Raw genomic sequence first — 21,516 nt, forward strand, 5'->3', positions numbered from 1 at the left:
ATCTATTCATTTCCGCTGTCCATATGATTCGCCGTCTTTGATTAACTGTGAGGGTGTACGACTGGCGTCTCTGAGTCGCAACATTCCTTCCACAATGGCTGCTTCCTCCGTTTAGCGGTAGCTCTTCGGGTTGAACCCGGCTGGAAGCCCGCTCTTGCATTTCAACTTCCAGCCGCTGGCCGCTTGCTCTTCTCCCCATTCCAGGGCCAGCTCCAGTCGGGGGCCCTCCTCGGGCGATCGTATGCCAATAACTCTTGATGATCGTAACTCCATTATGGGTGTATCTTCATTTCCCCGAAGATAGAAGGGAGGCTGGGCTATGCTTAAAGCGGCACTACTCGCTTTGACGGATCTGCTTCCGGATACTGTGGTATTTTATAGAAAGTCGACAGGGCCCACTGTCCAGTTTCGCCACATCCTAGGCAAGCTCCCCGGGGTGGATAAACCGGTAACGCCTAAGCGTGGGATGGGGTCCCCATTCCCCCACACTTATTTTTATTTTTTTTATGGGTTTCAGATTTTACACATCGCGCGAGACTTATAGCGAATTCATAAATTAACCTGGGTTCGTGCTAACTCGAACCCGAAATTTGAGAACGATACGGGCAGTTTGACAGATCGACCCGTAAACCGTAATGCTAGACAGTTTTAACCTGCGCTTCAAACTGAATGCTGTCAGTTTAACCGAGATGCAATCTCGGTTAATTTATGAACGCTTTAACAGCACTTCGATTAAAACTGAGTGCTAATCGACCTGAGCCAGGTTAATTTATGAATTCGTTATAAGATGAACTGGATGAAGATGAACCTTAACAACATATATTTTTTAAATAATTCGATGCAGTACCTAATCTGATGTTCAAGCAAACAAACAAAGAGATCACCATTCGTTGTTTTAAACGAGTAGGCCTTGCGATACCAAATACTGTCAAAATGAAACGAGAAGAGAATGCGTGTAACAATTAGACCACGAACCAGCAGCGTGCAGTTATCTTCAAAGCAAATTCCAACCTCTCATCATTCGACTAGTGTGGCTTTAGCTAGGCTTCATAATTACTGCGTTCATCGGTAGCCTCATCCTGATGGTAGTAACCGATAACATAGGACCAAAACAAATTTTAATTACACGCACCAAAACAACGCTATCAGTTACACAGCTATGTGCTCTGCCAAATATTTCAGATCTATTGAATGGGAGGTGGTTAGGGCAGTTTGTTTTTATACACGAGATCACTTTTCATTTGTTTCACAGCGATTTTTCTAACTGTTGTGGAAATTTCTTCTGTTACAGTGTTGCCAATTAACATTACAGTTTAAATCTATCAAATAGCATGTTGCCAGAGTGAAACTCTGCTCGAAGCTTAACTACCAAAGGATTCATTTAGTTGTCCAAGCACGCTGGACTTTCGTGCAACAGCACGACGGACCGTGTCCGTTCGAAACCGGCATTCCGGTCCGAACCGGACAGGCACCGAGTGTAAACATCACATCCCGACACAAGGAGGAAATTGAAATAAATCATCACTTAATACTTAAAATTCTGTTACACCATCTGGTGACATCGTACCGCAACGCTCCTCTCAAGCCCAACACCCTTGGTTTTCACCACGAACCACCGAACCGAAGCCGTTTGGTTGTCCCGTGCCGGAAAGAAGCATTTCATCACTAGACCACTAGGTTCCGACGACCGGCCGACCGACCGGCATTGGCCAATGGCCAATGTGTTCCAAGCGAACGAGCACGTCTCGATGCTTATTTGTTTATAGGCTAAATGTGCCTGATGGGGCGACCCCTCCGTCCAGTCCGTCCGTCCGAACGCTGCTGATGGTTTGCCACAATTTACTGGATCGATGACCAAAAATCTCCAGTGCTCCGCCGAGTGCAGCAGCAGTATAAAAGTGAGACGATAGCCCTCCGGTCTAATTTAAAGCTCCCGGCCATAAATTGATTCGTCCTTTTCTGCTGCTGACTCCTGCCCATCGCGTGTACCTAGATCCGAACGGAACGTCGGCGGCGGAGGGGTGACACACTCGTACATCGCTCCACAACAAACGCTCCAACCGGAGGCAGAATTTATTCCGGCTAATAGCCTCCGCTGCTGTCGATGCAAGTAAACACTTCTTTGCGTTGGGTCGGTTCGGGCAGGCAGGCAGGCAGGGGATGCGACACTACTGGTTCACTGATTTGTTTATTTTGACTCGGTTCAGTAACATCACACCGAGATTTTCCGTGTTGTCCACCGTCCACCGTTGTTGACTGACCACCACCGCCCATGCCAGCCGATCCTTCGGTCGACTGCGGACTCTATAGCCTCGTCGTCCGTCACATCGGAAAGTTTGTTTTTGTTTGCGTTGTCAATTTCGTCCTCGATCGGCCAGATGGAGCTGCCTGGTTGCCTCTGGTTGTTGTTGTTGTTGTTGCTATTGAGGATACGCTGAATGTTAAATGAGTGTCGTTGCTTTCTCACTCTTCTATTATGTTGGTATTTATCCGGTCATTCTCAACGATTGCTGCGACGACTACGGTGATGATGATGGTGATGGTGATGGTGATGGTGATGGTCTTTTTTTTCTGGCTTCGACGACAATTTAACTTCATTCTGGGATCCGGAGACCGGTTCATCCCTTTCAGCGGGAGGCTGTTTGGTTACGACAATTTTTTTTTTTGCGTTTGTCCATTGGCTCAATTTGCCCTTTGGGAAAGCGTGAAGTATGGGAAAGAAAAACGGAAAACTGCAAAGAGAGTTAAACAACAATCCCCGGTACAGCATCACACAACAGAACGCAGAAGAAAAAATCGCTGTTGTTTGCGGAAATAATCGTAAATCAAACAGGACTTAAGCACTGCAGAATGGAATGTAGCTTCTGATAATAGCTTTTAGCGTTCGATTATCTGTGTTTTTTTTTGTGTATGTGCATGACTTGGTGGAGCCTGGTTTTGCTCGATCCTAAGGATTGTTAGCTTTCAACACAGGTGAAAAGTCTTTCTATACGTTAACCCTACGTTGATTCCTTTACAATTTGTTTCAGGATATCAATCGATTTTTCATATTTTTTTTCATTGAATAATGAACATCTTCATGACGCCGCTTTTGGATTGGAAAGTTAGCTCTGGTTGTCTTATATCGAGGTTGTCTTATAGGGAGATTGTCTTATATCGAGGTATCCCTGTATTTTTTTTTGTTGCAGTTCATTCCGTCGACGGTATCCGAACTCCATTGAACCGGTTGCGAGGCTGTTGGTCATCGGTGAACACTGTGAAGTGCTAATTGGAGTGCTACTAATGAACATTGCAATTTTTGTCAGAATTCTACACAGCTCTCAAAAGAGATAATTTTTAGCAACTTTAATGGCTGCTTCTAAAAGTCAACCGAAATGCGCACCGCTTTTGATGATATTAGATGCCAGGTGATACCTTTTTCAGCGCAAAAGGAAACTATATCGTTCTGCTGTGATTTGCTGTGTAGCGTAGTGTTGGAGACGACTCTATTCTGTCGGAGTGCCCCACCTGTATGTGCGCTCCGTACGACGCTGGGCTCTCCAGTGACAGTTCCCTGTCACTATAGGATGATGCTGGTAGGCGCTTATATGTGTGTGTGATAATTGTCATAGAAAAATGACTTCCGTTTTTATATTAACCAGTAGAGCGTTACACGCGACATGTTTTAGTAAGTAAGATAATACACGTTTTATATGTTAAATACCGTGTCTTTCGCTCCCTATGAGGGATAGTTTATTTCTATACCCGAACACCTCGTCAAACACAAAAGTGGCGACGATTGGGTCGGTTTTGTTTTGCGGTTTTCGCGAGTGTCAGTGATCGTGGAAAATATAACCAACAATTCCGTCACCCCCACGCAAAAGACGGAGGGGAGAGATGTCATTCTCCCAGGAAAACGGCCAGCCGCAGCTCCAAGATGCGGACCGTCAGCGGATCCAGCAACATCCCGGACAGGTCCCTCAACAGCAGCAGCAACCACCGTTCGTACCTCCTCCGCACCCGCAGCAACAGCAGCAGTCCGGAGATAACCTCTTCGCACAGATGATGCACATGATGCAGCAGCAGCAGGCACAATATCAGCAACAGTTGAACCAGCTTCTTCTCCGGCAACAGCAGAATGAACAGCGATCGGAAGAACGGTTCCAGCAGTGCGAAGAACGGCATCAGGCATTCCTTCGCACCATAACGTCATCAATAAATGTGCAAGTACCACCTAACCCCGAACAAATTTTGGACTCTCTTGCGGGGAACATCAAAGAGTTTCATTATGAAGTAGAAAGCAATCTCACTTTCGCTAGTTGGTATTCGCGCTACGATGATCTCTTTGCGAAAGACGCCTTTCGTTTAGATGACCCAGCCAAAGTCCGTCTACTCTTACGGAAGATGGGTGCAGTGGAACACGAAAGGTATGCCAGTTTTATCCTTCCCAAGTTGCCAACGGATTTTACATTCGCCCAAACAGTGGAGAAATTAAATGGGCTTTTTAGTGCGAAAGAGTCCGTTATCAGTCGTCGGTATAGATGCCTTCAAGTTTTCAAAAATCCGACGGAGGATCACGTTGCGTTTGCCTGCCGAGTGAATAAATCCTGTGTCCAGTTCGAGCTAGGAAAGCTCACCGAAGAAGAGTTTAAGTGTCTAATTTACGTCTGCGGACTCAAATCAGAAAATGACGCTGAACTACGAACGCGACTCCTCTCAAAAATCGAGGAAAAACATGACGTCACTCTAGAACAGTTGTCGGAGGAAAGCCAGCGATTAGACAACCTCCGACACGATAACGCAATGATCGAGACTGCTTCTGGTTTCGGTCAAGTCAATGCAGTGAAACGTCATTTCAGGAAACGAGAAAATCTGGCAACCAAAACCGATACAAGTGATAGCAAAAACGGCAAAAACAAACCCAAATCACCGTGTTGGTTTTGTGGCTCGTTTCATTACACTCGCTTTTGCACGTTTAAGAGTCATAAATGTTCCGATTAAGGGCATAATCGGGCATCGGGAAGGATTCTGTGCAAGTGCGAAGTCGCGAAGATCATCAAAGAATCGGAAAAAGTATACAGTACCCAGCAAAATTGTAACAGTGAATGTTTGTGGTGTCGAAACACGCAGATTTGTTCCAGTATCGTTCCCCGGCGGTGAGACGCAGTTGCAGCTTGATACAGCCTCCGACATAACAGTGATCGACAAAAATATTTGGCGGAAGATTGGAAGTCCAGCGTTAGTGCCAGCAACAGTGAAAGCTAAAACAGCTTCGGGAAGTGTTTTGCCTCTTGCGGGTGAATTTTGTTGTGACATTACTATTGAAAACAAAACCCGCAATGCAGTGATACGTGTGACAGATAAACAATTGCAACTTCTCGGATCTGATTTAGTGGACAGTTTCGGACTATGGTCAGTGTCGATGGATACATTTTGTCGTCAAGTATCCAGTTCCCCAGTACCTATTAATTCCCTGAAAAAAACATTCCCGAAGCTGTTCAGTGGGAAGCTTGGCCTGTGCCAAAAGACTAAAATAAACCTGGAACTGAAAGAACAGTGCAAACCAGTTTTCTGCCCGAAACGTCCTGTTGCGTATGCAATGCTAGACACTGTGAATCAAGAGCTCGATCGTCTCGAGCAATTGAATATCATTTCGCCGGTGGATTATTCGGAGTGGGCCGCTCCGATAGTGGTAGTACGCAAGGCAAACGGTTCGATTAGGATCTGCGGAGACTATTCGACGGGACTGAATGCCGCCTTGCAACCTCATCAATACCCGCTTCCCCTTCCGGAGGATATTTTCGCCAAACTGGCTAACTGCAAAGTATTCAGCCAGATTGATCTCTCCGATGCTTTCCTGTAGGTGGAAATTGATGAAGCAAGCCGTGGTCTGTTAGCGGTAAACACTCACCGTGGACTGTACCACTACAACCGCCTCCCACCAGGTGTGAAGATCGCTCTAGGAGCATTCCAGCAGCTCATCGACACGATGCTCGCCGGTCTCAAGGGAACATCCGGCTATATGGACGACGTCGCAGTCGGTGGTGAAAACGAAGAGGAGCACGACCGTAATCTGAAAGCGGTCCTACAGCGCATTGAAGATTTCGGATTTACGATCCGAGCGGAAAAATGTTCATTCCGAAAACGTCAGATTCAGTATCTGGGCCACGTCATCGACCAAAAAGGGTTGCGCCCGGATCCATCGAAAATAGAAGCGATTACCAAGCTATCGCCTCCCACTGACGTCTCTGGCGTCCGCTCGTTCCTCGGTGCAATCAACTATTATGAAAAGTTTGTGCCGAACATGCGGATGTTGCGCTATCCTCTCGACAACCTGCTCAAGTCAGAAGCAAAATTCGAGTGGAATCAAGATTGTCAGCAAACATTCGACAATTTCAAACGAATTCTCTCGTCGGACCTGCTTCTCACCCACTACAATCCGAAGTTGGACATCATTGTGGCAGCTGATGCTTCATCCATTGGCCTTGGAGCAACGATCAGCCACATTTTTCCAGATGGTTCAGTAAAAGTGGTGCAGCACGCTTCAAGAGCACTCACCAAGGCGGAACAAAACTACAGTCAGCCGGATCGCGAAGGTCTGGCCATTATATTTGCTGTCACCAAGTTCCACAAAATGCTGTTTGGTCGGCATTTCCGTCTGCAAACTGACCACGCTCCACTGCTGCGAATCTTCGGATCCAAGAAAGGCATTCCAGTCTACACTGCCAACAGGCTTCAACGATTTGCCTTAACCCTACTACTGTATGACTTCGAGATCGAGTACGTGGCGACCAACAAGTTCGGTAACGCTGATGTCCTATCACGTCTCATCGATCAACATGCGAAACCAGAGGAAGACTACGTCATTGCCAGCATCCGCCTCGAAGACGATATCAGGTCTGTGGCCTCATGTTCAGCTAACACTCTTCCTCTCAGTTTCAGAGTCGTCGCACAGGGTACGCAGTCCGATCCACTCCTTCGCAAGGTTTTTCGGTACATCCGTGATGGTTGGCTACAATCGCAACTCATCGAACCGGAACTCAAGCGGTTCCAAGCCAGACAAGAATCGCTCAGCCTAGTGGACGGATGCATCCTGTTCGGAGAACGACTCGTTATTCCATCCCAGTACCGCAAGCAGTGCCTGAAACAACTACACCTCGGACATCCTGGCATCCACAGGATGAAGGCACTCTCCAGAAGCTATGTGTACTGGCCCTCGCTCGACGAAGAAGTACACGCCTACGTCAAGACTTTTCCGCATTGTGCGTCCGTCGCGCGATCTCCTCCTCACATGGATCCTGTCCCATGGGCCAAAGCATCTGGTCCGTGGCAACGAGTGCATGTCGATTTCGCCGGTCCAGTCGAAGGCGAATATTATCTCATCGCCGTCGATAGCTTCTCTAAGTGGCCTGAAGTGGTACAAACTCGACGTATTACTGCTCACGCTACTATCAGTATCCTGCGTGAATTATTTGCTCGTCTTGGGATGCCCGAAATTTTAGTATCGGACAATGGAACGCAGTTCACCAGTGCTCAGTTCGCCGATTTCTGTATGTCAAATGGAATCGAACACGTACGAACAGCCCCGTTCCATCCACAGTCGAACGGGCAAGCCGAACGGTTCGTGGATACGTTCAAACGCACCGTCAAGAAAATTCAAGAGGGGAGAGGAGACATCGAAGAAGCTTTGGACATATTCTTGCTGACCTACCGGAGCACGCCAAACCGCTCTTTACCGGAAAGCAAATCACCATCTAAAGTCATGTTTGGACGTCAAATCCGAACGTGCCTCGAGTTGCTTCGTCCGCCACCAGTTCGGAAGCCAGAACCAAAAGCCATTCCGAACAAACAGCCAAGGTGCTTCAGTAAAAGCGATCTAGTCTACGCCAAGGTCTACACACGAAACTGTTGGAAATGGGCACCAGGTGTCGTGTGTCAACGCCTGGGAGACGTCATGTACAATGTGTGGATTGAGAATCACCGAATGCTACGTTCACACATCAATCAGTTACGAAGCCGAACCGTGACCGATTCAGTACCCAGCCAGTCAGCGAACCCAGTCAGCAGTTGCAAACAGAAGCTAGCTTTGGATGTTCTACTTGAAGGCTGGAACTTGCCAGAACCTGGTCTGGCCTCTCTAGCTTTACTTCCTGGTCCAGCTGCGCCAGTATCCGAGCCAGCTGCTACACAATCGTCTGGAACATTGCAAACTTCTACACCACAGCAAGCAGTGTCTAGTCCGCGGCCTGACCAGCCACAGAATCCGGTGTTGAGTCCGTTGTCGTCTATCCAGTCTCCATCAACGTCAACATCAACATCATCAGCTTCAACCGAATTTGAATCAGCAGTTGAGGCAGATCCGGTGGAAAGAGTTCCTCGGCGATCTTCCAGAAATCGAAGGCCGCCGAAGTGGTTCGACCCGTACCACCTTTATTAAGAGGGGAGATGTTGGAGACGACTCTATTCTGTCGGAGTGCCCCACCTGTATGTGCGCTCCGTACGACGCTGGGCTCTCCAGTGACAGTTCCCTGTCACTATAGGATGATGCTGGTAGGCGCTTATATGTGTGTGTGATAATTGTCATGGAAAAATGACTTCCGTTTTTATATTAACCAGTAGAGCGTTACACGCGACATGTTTTAGTAAGTAAGATAATACACGTTTTATATGTTAAATACCGTGTCTTTCGCTCCCTATGAGGGATAGTTTATTTCTATACCCGAACACCTCGTCAAACACAAAACGTAGTAAAAACTTTAACCAACTCGTTACTTGCACCTTCAAAATTTTTACCTGTGTCAAAGTGGATATGCGTAGGACGGCCTGTTAGGTCGGAAGACCGAATGGGACTCTCGCTACTACCCCAAGTCCCTGGTCGAACCACTGAGGACTTCCGGGGTGGATACACCAGACCTCTTTTCTAGGCTAGCTCGATCTAGAAGCCTTCAGCTTTGGTCGTTGCTGATTGTTTAAACCGTTGTTTGCAGCTTTAGCTGCTACTTGAGGGGAAAGTCGCCCCTGTCCGGATGGGTGGCTGTTCGATGTTCCACCGCTAGCGTGTGTGTCGCACTCAACCGTCGAGAAATCTCACGTCTTCGCCGTAGTCCTCTAAAGTAGTAGGTTTTCCTTAGCAGGTCGCTGGATAAGCCGCGAAACTGCCACTGTGTACCACTTTGGAGAAACTTAATGGGTCTACGGGAAAGAATCTCAGTCTTCGGCTCGGTCACTTATTCAACTTGTTTACCTGATTTGGATGATCTATTCATTTAGCTTGCCTGTAACACTTCTATTTGTTTAATACGCACTGTCTACGATGTACTTTATTAGGTACTACAATCTGCACGTGTACAGGGTGTTATAAGTTCGAATACACTTTAAAAATGTGTTTAAAAAATGAAAATACAAAATATTCTTTTCTGAGCCAATTTTTATTGAAGCAGTGTTTATTGAGAACCTTTACGACATATTTGGTGGAAGTATCCGCCCTTTGTGCTTTATAACGAGCTTGAGACGTTTCTCAAAAGAATCACACGCGGCACGCACCTGGTCCATGGGCATCTCGTCCCAGATCTTGGAAATGAGCTTCTTAAATTGGTCCATAGTGCTCACTTTATGGTCGCTCTGCTTGGCCAGCGTGTACGACTATACATAAAAGTCCAGGGGATTAACATCCGGGGAGCTGGGAGGCCACAAAGTCTTATCGAGAAAATCAGTCAAATTCTCCCGACACCACGCTTGGACGATATTCGCCGTCTAGGCCGGTGCACCGTCCTGTCAAAAGACGTAATGATCTTTCCAGTAGAGGTCACGAAGTGCCGGGGCCGCAACCTTCTCCAGAGCCTCAGTCTTATAGTACGCGGCGTTGATTTTTACGCTTTTCTCGATAAACACCACTGGAAGCTTCCCACGCTTAGATACGGCCTACCAAACCATCACGGGCGGATGCTGGCCAACGTCGGCGCCCACAGCCGATCATTTTGGACATTGTGCGGCTGTTGCAAGATGAAGAGTTTCTCAACAGAAACCACGAACTCCTGTCCAGCGTGCCGCCTGAGTATCAGTTTTGCTCTGTTCAGCCTCTTCTTCGTTGTAGTCTCCGTTACCCCGTGAACCTTGCGTTTCTTATACGGCTTGCATCCCAGGTCCTTCGCCATGATGGTGTGGGCAGTCCCGATCGGCACGTTCAGGTCAACAGCGGTCTTACGGATCGAGCGGTTCAGTTTTCGACGAACCCGATCCCTCACCACCTTGATGGCTGCTGGCGTCCTCGCCGAACGCGGCCGCCCGGATCTAGCACGGTCCTTGGCCGAGCTAGAGTCTCCCGGTACCGACGGATGGTGTTATAGATGAAATTCCGCTTCACCTCGTGGGATTTCAACCACCGAAATATGTCGCCGGGTCGCTCAACTTTCGCAAACAACTTTACTACGACGTTGCGGTACTTCCCCATCACGCGCGGTAAACAAATAACAAATGACATCAAGTCGACACCTTAAGCGTCGGTTAGCCTACATATAAGGCTAACGCTGACACCAATACCAATGCGCACTTACACAACGATGAAAAGTTGTGTTCGAACGAATTGAACACCCTGTACTTATTGTATCGTGATCAGGCAATCAAAATATTATTGTTCATACGCAGAAATAACCGACAAAAACGAAGAGCGATAAACCAGTTATTCTCTGCCTATAAAACAAATATACATATAGCAACCAAAATGTTTCACGATAATAAAATATTAGGACAAAGGAATGTCCCATAACACCAGTGAGAATGATAACTTTCAGTGAGAATATATTTTAATACACACTCGCTCTCACAAACACTCACAAGTTCTCAGCAACTTAAACAAAAGGGACAAACAGAAAAACCTCAAGAAAAAAACAGCTTTGCTTTGATCCAAAGCCTGGCATACAAAAGTTACCACCGTTGCCTTGGTAACTACCAAATACTACCGCTGCCGACACAGTACGACATGATTAGGATTGCTTTTGTTGCGTACAATACGTGTTGCATGCAGCAGTTTGTCTTTTTCGCAGGCATCAACATCGTTGTCCACGATAAACAGCTACGATAGCTTGTCTTTGTCCTAACGCCCATGCAATAGTGACAAACTTTCATCATACATTGTCGCAACATTTTGAAGTAGGGACAATATCTTTGTCTCTTGTGTGTTCGTGATTTTTGATTCCCTGCAATTCTAAAATACAGCAATGATTCGCTAATTGAGGATTCGTTGATTGGGGCCTTGCTCCAACTTGAGTGTCAAAACTCTGTTGAACTTTTAAGTTTAGAAATATCTAGCAATTGTCAGTCGGCCCTATTAGCCATCAGGCTGTGCCCCGATTTTTGCCCTGGTAAACATATTTCTTGTTGGCATCACAAAATACACAAAATACATATCAAAAATTATTTAGCCTTATTACTTAACGCTCTTTTACGCCACACATAGGTCACATAGCTACGCAATTGTGTCTGGAATACAACCTTTCTGATTTGTTTCTCTCGTTCTCCATTTTTCCTATTCCGTGTTTCATGAAACATTGTGTCGTTTTTCTTTGTTTCCTGTCCGATAATTTCCTTGTTTTCAATCCTATTTTTCACTCGTTTTTTCTCATTTTCTTTTTCTCTTTTTTCTCGTTTCCAGGTTTTGTCTTTTTCTATTTCTTTCTATCTCCTTTCCCTTTTGTTTTCCGTCTTCATCTATACTGTTTTTTTCTTCTTTAATGCCCTGTTTTTTTTCAATTTTTGCTGTCACTTTTTTTTTGCTTTTTGCCTTCCTTTTTCCAGATAGAGTAAGCAGGATTGTTGCACTTACCTCGTAACGGTCCTGTACTCTAATAGCCGGCTGTGAAATCTGTCGATAAAGATGGGTCAAGAAGGGTCTCAGAAAGACGTTTAAGTCCAAGGCATTGCTTTTTTCTGCTTTCATTTTTTAGCTTCCGCGTGTTCGTCTTTTTTTCTTCTCTAGCTTTGCCTTTATATTTGGTCTGTTTTTCCTTTCTTCTTTTTCTATTGCATTTTTCAATTCCTATTCCTTTTCTATCCCGTTTTCGAAACAGGGAATCGGTATTCTTTTTACTCTCTTGCGATACTTTTTCCCTTTTAGGATTCCTTGTTTTTCGTTCCATTTTCTCTTGATTAGTTTTTCCTCTTTTTCACCATTTTTTCACCTTTTCGGTCACGTTTTTTTTTCTTTTTCTGTCCCGTCCTTCCCTCTTTCTCTCGTCTATTTCTCTTCTGTTTCTCTTACTGTTTCACTTTGCCTCTTTTTCAGTTTAGATTTTTGTTTTCTAATCCGTTAACTCCTTGCCTATTTTTTCGTTTCCTCTTATTGGGTACAGTTTCTCCTTCTTTTCTGTCACGTCACGTTTCATTTTCCTAGTCTGTTTCATTCCATTTTCATTTTTTCTATCCACTTTTACCTTTTTTTCTGTTCTGATTTCTCCATTTTCCCCGCTCTCTTATTTTCTCTTTTTCTTTTTCGCCTTTTCTGTCAGACAGAAAAGGAGTAAAAGTGGAACAAAAAAAGAGAAAAATGCGATAGAAAATGAAGAAAAGAAAAGAGAAAAAAATGGTTGCATGAAAATGGATAATCAAGAACAGAAAAAGAGGAAATATGGGACAGAAAACAACAAATGGAGAGAAAACAGGTAAACAGAAGGCAAATGGGGTAAAACGGTTAAGAAAAACAGAATGTGACAGAAAAGGAGGAAAAGCAGGATCTAATAACAGGAAGAACGGAACAGACGAGAACGAACAACGCGATGGAAACGGAGTTAAAAAGCGAAAAAAGACGAAAATTGGAGCCGAATAAAAGAAAAAAGTTTAACGGTGGACGAAAAATGAGAAAACACGAGACAGAAAAGACGAAAAATCGAACAAAGGAAAAGCAGCACTCAGGAATAGGACGAAAATGGTACAAAAAGAGAAAAGAAAAGGAACACAGAGAGAGAGGTAACCACTGGGCAGAAAAAAGGAAAAGAAGAGTGTTAAAAAGGCAAATTGGACTTAAAAACCGCCATTCTTAACCACCCGCCTAGAGGCTGATCATTCTCAATTGTATGGAAAATGGCGTCCATAGTGCCAATTCCTGAGTCCGGAAGTTACGAATTGGTCTTACACTTTGCATCCTCAGCTGGTATACCTCACGGGAGTCTGCTTGGCCCTCTCATCTTTTTATGATTGGTATTATTGACCTGGTTGAGCCGCTTGTTTTTATAGGACGTTATGTGACGTTTGTTCTAATAACGCAAAACTATATTTACTGTTGTTTCTTCAATCATTAGTCACTCCACCTCTAAGCAAGCTAGTTCGTAATCAACATAATCGCTGATTTCTATATTTGATTTCTATAGGAAAAGTAAATATGTCATTTCCCTCAGGATTAACCATCGACTGGCGATTAATGAGAATCGATTAAATCGGTTTATTCAACCCTCGTTAGCTTCAGATCCAGCAGCCACCGGATTCAGTTTCGGGTCGAAATCAACGTGACCACTTGAAGTGAAGCTGTACTTGGATTGAGGCCGCCCAATGGTCATTAGTTTGATTTTCCTTTCCAGCACAGTGGTGTCAACCAGCATCGCTTTACGTACAGTACGGTTCGGTTCGATGTTGGTGATTAATAGCTAATTGGATTCTATTTTCCAGTCGATTTTTTCTGGCCTGGATCCTGGGGCCGATTGATCTCTTACTTCGCAACAACAACAACAACAGGGTTGTAAGATTACAGTCAGTGGGGTAAAGCAAAACAAAAGATAATTTACCCGGTCCCCGGGATTCCAGGGTGGGAGAAATAAATAACCTACAATGACACACACGCACCCGTTCCGTTGGTTTGGGTCGTCCGGCTGCTGCCTTGAAGAGGAACGATTTATTTGGCCTGTGTTCGGCTATATTAATGGATTAAGTGTTTTTCCATCATTCCTCCCTCCGGCTCCGGCACCGGTCCAATATACGGATAGGAGGATAGCGATAATAAATATGTTCTAGTTTATCTCCCTGGCGTGAAACAAATCATTCGATTTGCTTTCTCTCTGTGTCTCTGTTAAGAACCATTTCCGGAAGGCATTCCATTCCGGTGGTGGTGGTGGTGGCGTGGCGGAAGCGCAAATCACATAATGAAAATGATGACAAAACATAATTCCAACTTTCTCCACAAGCAGCAAGATCCTTGCTGCCGGTATTAGGCATCGATTTATGACCGCCCTTCGCCGGCACGAAACGACACGACGACGGCGTTAAATGGTAAAAAATGATGTTAATTCCCGTCGGCTACTTTTGGCTGTGGAATTGTTGTTCTACTTTATCCTACAACAGTGACACTGTGACGGAAGCGAAGGAATCCCAGTAGCCTGGTTAAGATTTACGACGTGATATGTGGGCTCATTAGGAAGTGTCACCGAAGATTCATTCCGATGTCGGGTCAGACAAGGGGAAAGCCAGGAAGATAGTGACATTTGTCGTTAACTGGTGCTTTAGTTTGCAATTATTGGTCACAGCCTGCTGTTTGTTTTGTTTTCGTCTGACGTTTACGTCAGAAAAAAAAAGAAATATTTTCTTTTGATTGAGTTTCAGCTTTAATATCATCAATTTAAAGAAGGTTAGCTAGAACAGAATCAGCGGAAGCAAAGGATTAAGAGAAATCACAAGGCTCGTGCTTATGCTGGTGGTGCCAGCGAGAAGTAGTTGGAGGCATCCGGTGCCAGCAACGTAGGATAGTTCCGCACACTCAACAATTCAAGTGGCCGAGGATTAGCGAAAAGGGAAAATAAATTTAGCGAAACCGTGCTGCTGCTGGTAGCAAAAACTCGGCAGCGACCATTTCGTTTGAGAAGAGAAGCCGCCCGGTACGTAGTACCGGAATGGAACGAGTGGAATCAGGGCAAGCAAACAAGGACAAATATTTGGACTGCTTGCAAACATACATACATCAGGACCACAGTGAGTGAGTGTGGGATCCCTGCTCTATACGGTTGTATACCGCCCCATTCCTCTTGCTGATTATTCTTTTACTCTCGCTGTTCAACACTCGCGCTGCTGCTGCGCTAGTGATGTAATGTGAGAAAGGACAACGTCGAGCCGCAACAAAAAAGTGGCCAACCGTGCCGTGGTGGCCAAAGAGAGCGCGCGAGCCGGAGGCTCGGTGCAACGGAAACGTGTGTGCGCGCCGAGATTGCTAATCTGGAAATTTTTAATTACAATGTTAATCCTTTTCCACTGGCAGTTGAGCGGAAGCCTTCGGCTCTTCGGTTGCTCTTTAGTAGTCCCCGGCAAGGTTTACGATTTCATGAATTTTTCAAACGACTGCCACGATATCCGACCAACCAGCTTTTGACATTTCAACCTCCCGTCTAGGACCGGCGGTGTGGCTTCCCGTCTAGCAACCAGCAGCACTTTTTTTACGTTCTAAAAATTACCTTCAATTTGAGTAAAGCGCCATTTAGCTACCGCAAAACGACTTAAATTGGATCTTTTTCGGCTGTTTTACTCCCCCGCCTCTCGGCGGTAACATGATAAGCATTTCCACGTAGCATTCCAAGGATGTGCACATATATCTTCGGGGTGGAAACAAGGAAAAACAAGTGTAACAGTTTCTTTTTCCACACCTTTTTTGTTCGCCGTTCTCCTTCTCAACACGTTCCTCACCAGACTGCATGTGTGCTTGCTTCTCTGGGTGGCGGAATGAAGCCGAGAAAAATCCCTTTATTGACTGAACTCTCCTCCACAGCAGCACGGACGTGGGTGATGAAGCGATAAAATTGGATCACATACGGCGACGGTCGGTGGGAAGCGGGAGCTCTTTTCGCCGGATTCCGTTTTATCACTAGAAGGAAAAGTGCCGAAAGCACCATAAAAGGCACGTAATCGAAGTTGGCGCTGTCAGTGTAATAGACTGTAAAAATGATTGATGTAACTCAAGCAGTACCACCCCCCCGCGTTGTAAGTAGGCCATGAAAGGTGGAACGTAAGCAAGTTTTGCACGTGGAAAAGCAAATTTTTCTCTTTTTTTGAGACAGTCAGAGCATCTTTTCTTATCAATATGTAAAGAACAAGGTTAACCTTTTGCTCATTTCAACACCTTGTTTTGCGAATCAAATTCGGCTTTATCTTGCATTGTTTCTCAACAATGCAAAACCCCAAATTGCTCGTTAACTTTTGCGCCCTTTCTCTCCCCAATCACGGGATTCATTTCTCTGACAGAACGGCAAATGCCATTCCATAACCATTTACATTTGTTCAAAGTCCATTGTTCTTCATCTTTTAATCATAAAAACGGAAAACAAAACGTTCAGCCGCGATTCCCTTCTTGTTGTTATCCTCGCCATCCACTCGGATCCCTTCGTGTTACTTTCTCCAAGCGCGACGGCTTACGAAGAGGGCAGAGAACGGTTAATGTGTCCCTGGTGGAATATCAACCGAAATTAACAACGTTAATATTTTTCTTCCGTTTTCGGCTGTTGGAGTAAACAGGGAAAAAGTTGGATTTTTCCCTGGCCCAAAGTGCTATTCCGTCTTGTCATTTGCGGTTCAATCGAATGGCTGGTCGAAGGAAGAGGAAATAATCTAGCATTTAGTTTTCTTTGCAAAAAAAAAACTTATAGAACCGAGTTCGTTTTGCTAACTTAGTTGGTCTTGTTTGGTACAATTTCTACAGAGCAACCCAAATTATGGCTTGGTGTGATGAATGCTTTCACGATGATAACTCCAATAAGATTCTTAAATCTGACTTTCAATAAGCTTACTCGCATATGTTTTTATCGTTGGTGAACGACTCCGGAAGGGTGGGAGACGAAATAAGTGCATCGGAGTCGTTTACAAAGATGTTGAAGCACAATGGTCCGAACACGCTGCCTTCTTTCAATTACGATTACGAACTCTCTACAGGAGTACGCTACATGCAGTGATTGATACCCCGAAGAGCATAAGTTTAGAATATGAAATCCGATTTGAAAATTTCTAATAGAGAAACGAACAGAATAGTAAGGACGGTTTACATTAAGGGGACATAAACGACTAAAAATTTTGAAAAAATCAATACTTTTTTATTTCAGATTTTGATTCTGCAGTCTTTTTCGCTTATTTTGATACTAAATTTGTAATGATCGGACCACGGGAAGTGGCCGAAAAACGATACACATACACATAAGCATTCCAGTGCGGCGTGGAACAACTCCGGCGGAATAAAACGCCGCTCCTGGAAAACCATAGTTTTCAAACTTTAAGTACCTTTTTCTCAGAAACTACACAACGTATTGAAACAAACTTTTTTTGTTTTGTTGGTAGTAGCTTGGCAAAGACTTATATAACTTTTGAGGTTTGTAAACGAAACACATCCTGAGAAAAACGAAAAAGAAGAAGAAAAGATGGCTCAAAAATAAAATCTTGTCTTCTTTTTCTATACTATACTATAGCCTAATCAACTTATACGCACCGACAAATGATAAATCCGATGATGCTAAAGACGAGTTTTACGACAGGCTTGAGAGGACCTATGGAGCCCAAAACACGACGTGAAAATCATCATCGGAGATGCAAACGCACCGATCGGGAGGGAGGAATTCTTCCGTCCAGTTATTGGAAGACATAGCCTGTATCTGGCGACCAATGATAACGGTCTGAGGCTCATAAATTTTGCCGCTGCGTTTCAACATCCAGCGGTTAACGGCAGACGGCGTAGCAGTGGAGTACGCCAGGAAGCTTGACCAGCGAATCGCAGAACAGCAGGTAGAAGAAGAAGATATAAATCGGCTGCGGAGGAACATCCATGGTGCCATCCAAACAGCAGCGAGAGAGGTGGTAGGCACGACGCGTGGAAGACAGCGTAACAGCTGGTTTGATGCCGAATGCCAGAGAGTGACAGACGAAAAGAACCAGGCCAGGAGTCGCATGCTCACTGCGGCAACGCGTCAAAACAGAGAGACTAGAGCTGTGGAAAAAAGAATCCATCGTCTAAAGAAACGCGAGTACGAGGAGCACGTGCTCGCCGGCGCAGAGGAGCGATACGCCAGCAACGACTCACGGAGTTTCTATAAAACGGTGAGATGCAGAAATTCTGCCATGCCTGTGATGGGCAATGATAGTGCTGGCAACCTGCTTACCGACAAAACGGCGGTAGCAGCCAGGTGGAAGGAGCACTTCCAGACATTATTGAATGGAGAGGTAAATGAGGAGATCAGCAGGGACAGGATAGAAATTGTAAGCGATGGTCAAGCTGTGGAGCCACCAACACAGGAGGAGGTTAAGAAGGCAATCAGTGAGCTGAAAAACGGTAAGGCTGCTGGGAAGGACGGTATCCCGGCTGAACTTCTAAAAGCGGGGAGCGAGCGGCTGTACGAAGCAATCCACCGAATCATTGACAGGATCTGGGAGAAAGAACAAATGCTGGAGGAGTGGTTGGATAGCCTCATTTGCCCAATTTTCAAAAAGGGACTTCGAATGGAGTGTAAAAACTATCGAGAAATTACATTGCTCAATTCTGCCTACAAGGTGCTTTCCCGTATCCTGTTCTGCAGACTGAGACCGTTAGCGGAGTCCTTCGTCGGCGAGTACCAAGCAGGTTTTCGTGAGGGTCGCTCCACGACGGATCAGACGTTTACCCTGCGTCAGTTGCTAGACAAGTTCCGGGAGTACAACTTCCAGACACACCATCTGTTTGTGGACTTTAAAGCGGCGTACGATTCAGTTAAACGAAATGAGCTGTGACAGATAATGCTAGAACATGGTTTTCCGACGAAACTAGTTACGCTTGTTCGTGCAACGCTGGACGGATCCAAATAATGCGTTAGAATAGCGGGTGAGACCTGAGCTGCTTTCGTGGCGTTGGATGGACTAAAGCAAGGGGATGTACTCTCTAACCTGCTATTCAACATTGCCTTGGAAGGTACATTACGAAGGGCAAACGTAGAAAGGAATGGAACTATCATCACGAAATCTCACATGCTTCTTGGTTTTGCGGATGACGTCGATATCATCGGAATCTACCGTAGAGCAGTGGAAGAGGCCTTCAGGCCCTTTAAAAGGGAAGCTGCGAGATTGGGACTTACCATTAATACCGCCAAAACGAAGTACATGGTTGCTGGTAGGGAACGTGGGAGCTCAAGTGATGTTGGTGCCGAGGTGGAGTTAGATGGGGAACGATATGAAGTAGTGGAGGAATTTATATACCTTGGTACACTCGTGACATGTGACAACGATGTAAGCCGCGAAGTGAAACGACGAGTTGCAGCCGCGAATCGTCCTTTCTACAGATTACGTAGCCAGCTGAACTCCCGTAGTTTGCAAATCCTCCCGGTGGCCCTTTACGGACACGAATCATGGACGCTAAAGGAAGCTGATCGGCGAGTGCTTGGGGTTTTTGAGCGTAAAATTCTGCGATCTATACTTGGTGGCAAAATGGAAAATGGAGTGTGACGCAGACGCATGAATCACGAGCTGTACCAAGTATACAAATATGCTGATATAGTGAAGGTAGTGCAATGTGGCTGGCTGCGGTGGGCTGGACACGTGGCCAGAATGCCCGATGAAAGAGTAGCTAAAACTATTTTCAGCAGAGAACCAGGAAGAGGCCGTAGACTCCGAGGCAGACCCCGCACCCGGTGGGTGTGTGCTGTCGAAGACGATGCACGTTCAGCTGGTGTTCGTGGGGATTGGAGAACGGCAGTCCAGGACCGACGGTACTGGCGGACCATAATTCGTTCGGCGCAGGATCGGTAACGACCGTTGTGACTAAAGTAAAGTAAGTAAGTATACTTATTGCATTCTTGAAGAAGACAAGCTGCGCTTGAATAAGAATTGTTAGAATTACTTAAGGGAACCAAGCTTTTTCGCAACAATTCTAGTATAAACAAAGTAAACGTCAACGACGTGTCGATGTTTGTGCTGGAGATGTAGCCTGCCGTAATATGGCCACCTAATCAGTCCGCTATTCGCTCCCCCAAATCTCTGAAGCAAGTGACTTAAGCGCCACCTCGTGAGAGGGTCACTTGCCACGTTCAGGCTTGCCCGGCCAGAAACTCCGCCTCAGGGCGGGTCAGTTTAATAAACTCAAAGGGGGGAAACAAAACAGCCGACGCAATCCGCCAAAGGTACTCAGTCTACGCACGGAAGTGTCTCTAAAGCCTCAGAAGTTTCTTAAAAATACCCAAATCAAAATCCGACTCGTATTTTTCTCATCACTGCACTGGTCCAAACTTTGTAGGAACAGACCACTGACCAGCTTCGAAAGTCCGAAGAGTGCGGGGACTGATTTCCCAAGCAGTCCAACCTGAAGTACTAAACAAACAAAATCAAACAACTACGACGAACGCGAGACGTGAGAACCTTTAGACTCTTTAGACCATATTAAATATCACTCCATTAATAGGACTAACAAAACAGAAATAACCATTTTAACAATTTTTATTCTACGTTAACATGCTTTCATTACCTAGGATTTGAACTATTCTAAGATTTGCTTACGGTACCATAATTGCGTGGGTGGAGAACTACTATAGCGCCTACATTTATACTTCACTTCTGACCTACTGCTCTAATTCTTTGGCTTGGCTCGCGAGCTTTCACTATTGTTTTGGTATGTGTGGATCTGTCGCACTTCATATCATCACCCTGCGCAGGGATTTTATATCATACTCACTCAGCAACAGGGACGTTAAATGTACTGGTTGGGGACAAAAATTTGAAGATATTTACCATTTTATCTTGCTACCAGTCTTGCGACATGTTACTGGAACACAAGCACCGAAAAGAAATGCAAGAGTAACGAAAACATCTTTTGTTCTACATGTCAGACACTCTTCGATATGGAGGAAAAAGTGTCACCAGTCTTGGAGACACTTTTTTTGTATTCTCTTTTACTGCTTTGCTTTCGCCTAAACAACACGGTTTTAAATAAGAAGGTTCCTAATACATCTTATTCTCTATCCATATTCCATACTATTTTAACTATAACTGTAAGCAAAAAGCGGCAAATGCATGGCATTTCTTCACGACATTTTGAGTGAATGGTCGGCTAACGTACGCAAATGTTTGCTTATTATTCATGTACATATTCTGGCTAGTCTCGACACTTATGAGATAGGCACTGTCGATACAGAAACAGTAAAGAGCGATGGTATTGGTTAAGAGTCTGACATGGCATTGCATGCTGGTAAATGTAATAGAAAAAGTGTAACCATTTCGGTCCCTGCTCAGCAAAGACACTCTACCACACGGCGGTGCTGCTTTCCCAGTAGCTCCGGCTACAGCAATTCACTACCGAAGGCGGTTTATGTACGGAACCGTACTATGCTGGCTTCCCCAACAACAAAATGGCGACGAGGTTCTATCGCAGCATGTGCCGGTTAGTCCAACCAGCGGGTTTTAGCGTTCTGCACGGGCCGATTATCCCAATCAGCGGCAGCAGGGACAGCAGGGTCGAAGATAGAGATGGTCGGGTAGCGGAAAATTTGCCCGAAACCCGCACCCGTACCCGTACCCGCCGGGTTCGGGTCGGGTTCGGGTATTGAAAAAAAATAATTTGCGGGTTCGGGT

General features: G+C 45.4%; 1 pseudogene; it reads left to right on the plus strand.

The window, feature by feature from the left end:
- Window positions 1-3,876: 3,876 nt before the first annotated feature.
- On the plus strand, window positions 3,877-8,416 carry LOC128746419 (uncharacterized protein K02A2.6-like; annotated as a pseudogene).
- The last annotated feature ends 13,100 nt before the right edge of the window (window positions 8,417-21,516 follow it).

Source organism: Sabethes cyaneus, chromosome 1 (assembly GCF_943734655.1).
Source record: "Sabethes cyaneus chromosome 1, idSabCyanKW18_F2, whole genome shotgun sequence".
NCBI lineage: Eukaryota > Metazoa > Arthropoda > Insecta > Diptera > Culicidae > Sabethes > Sabethes cyaneus.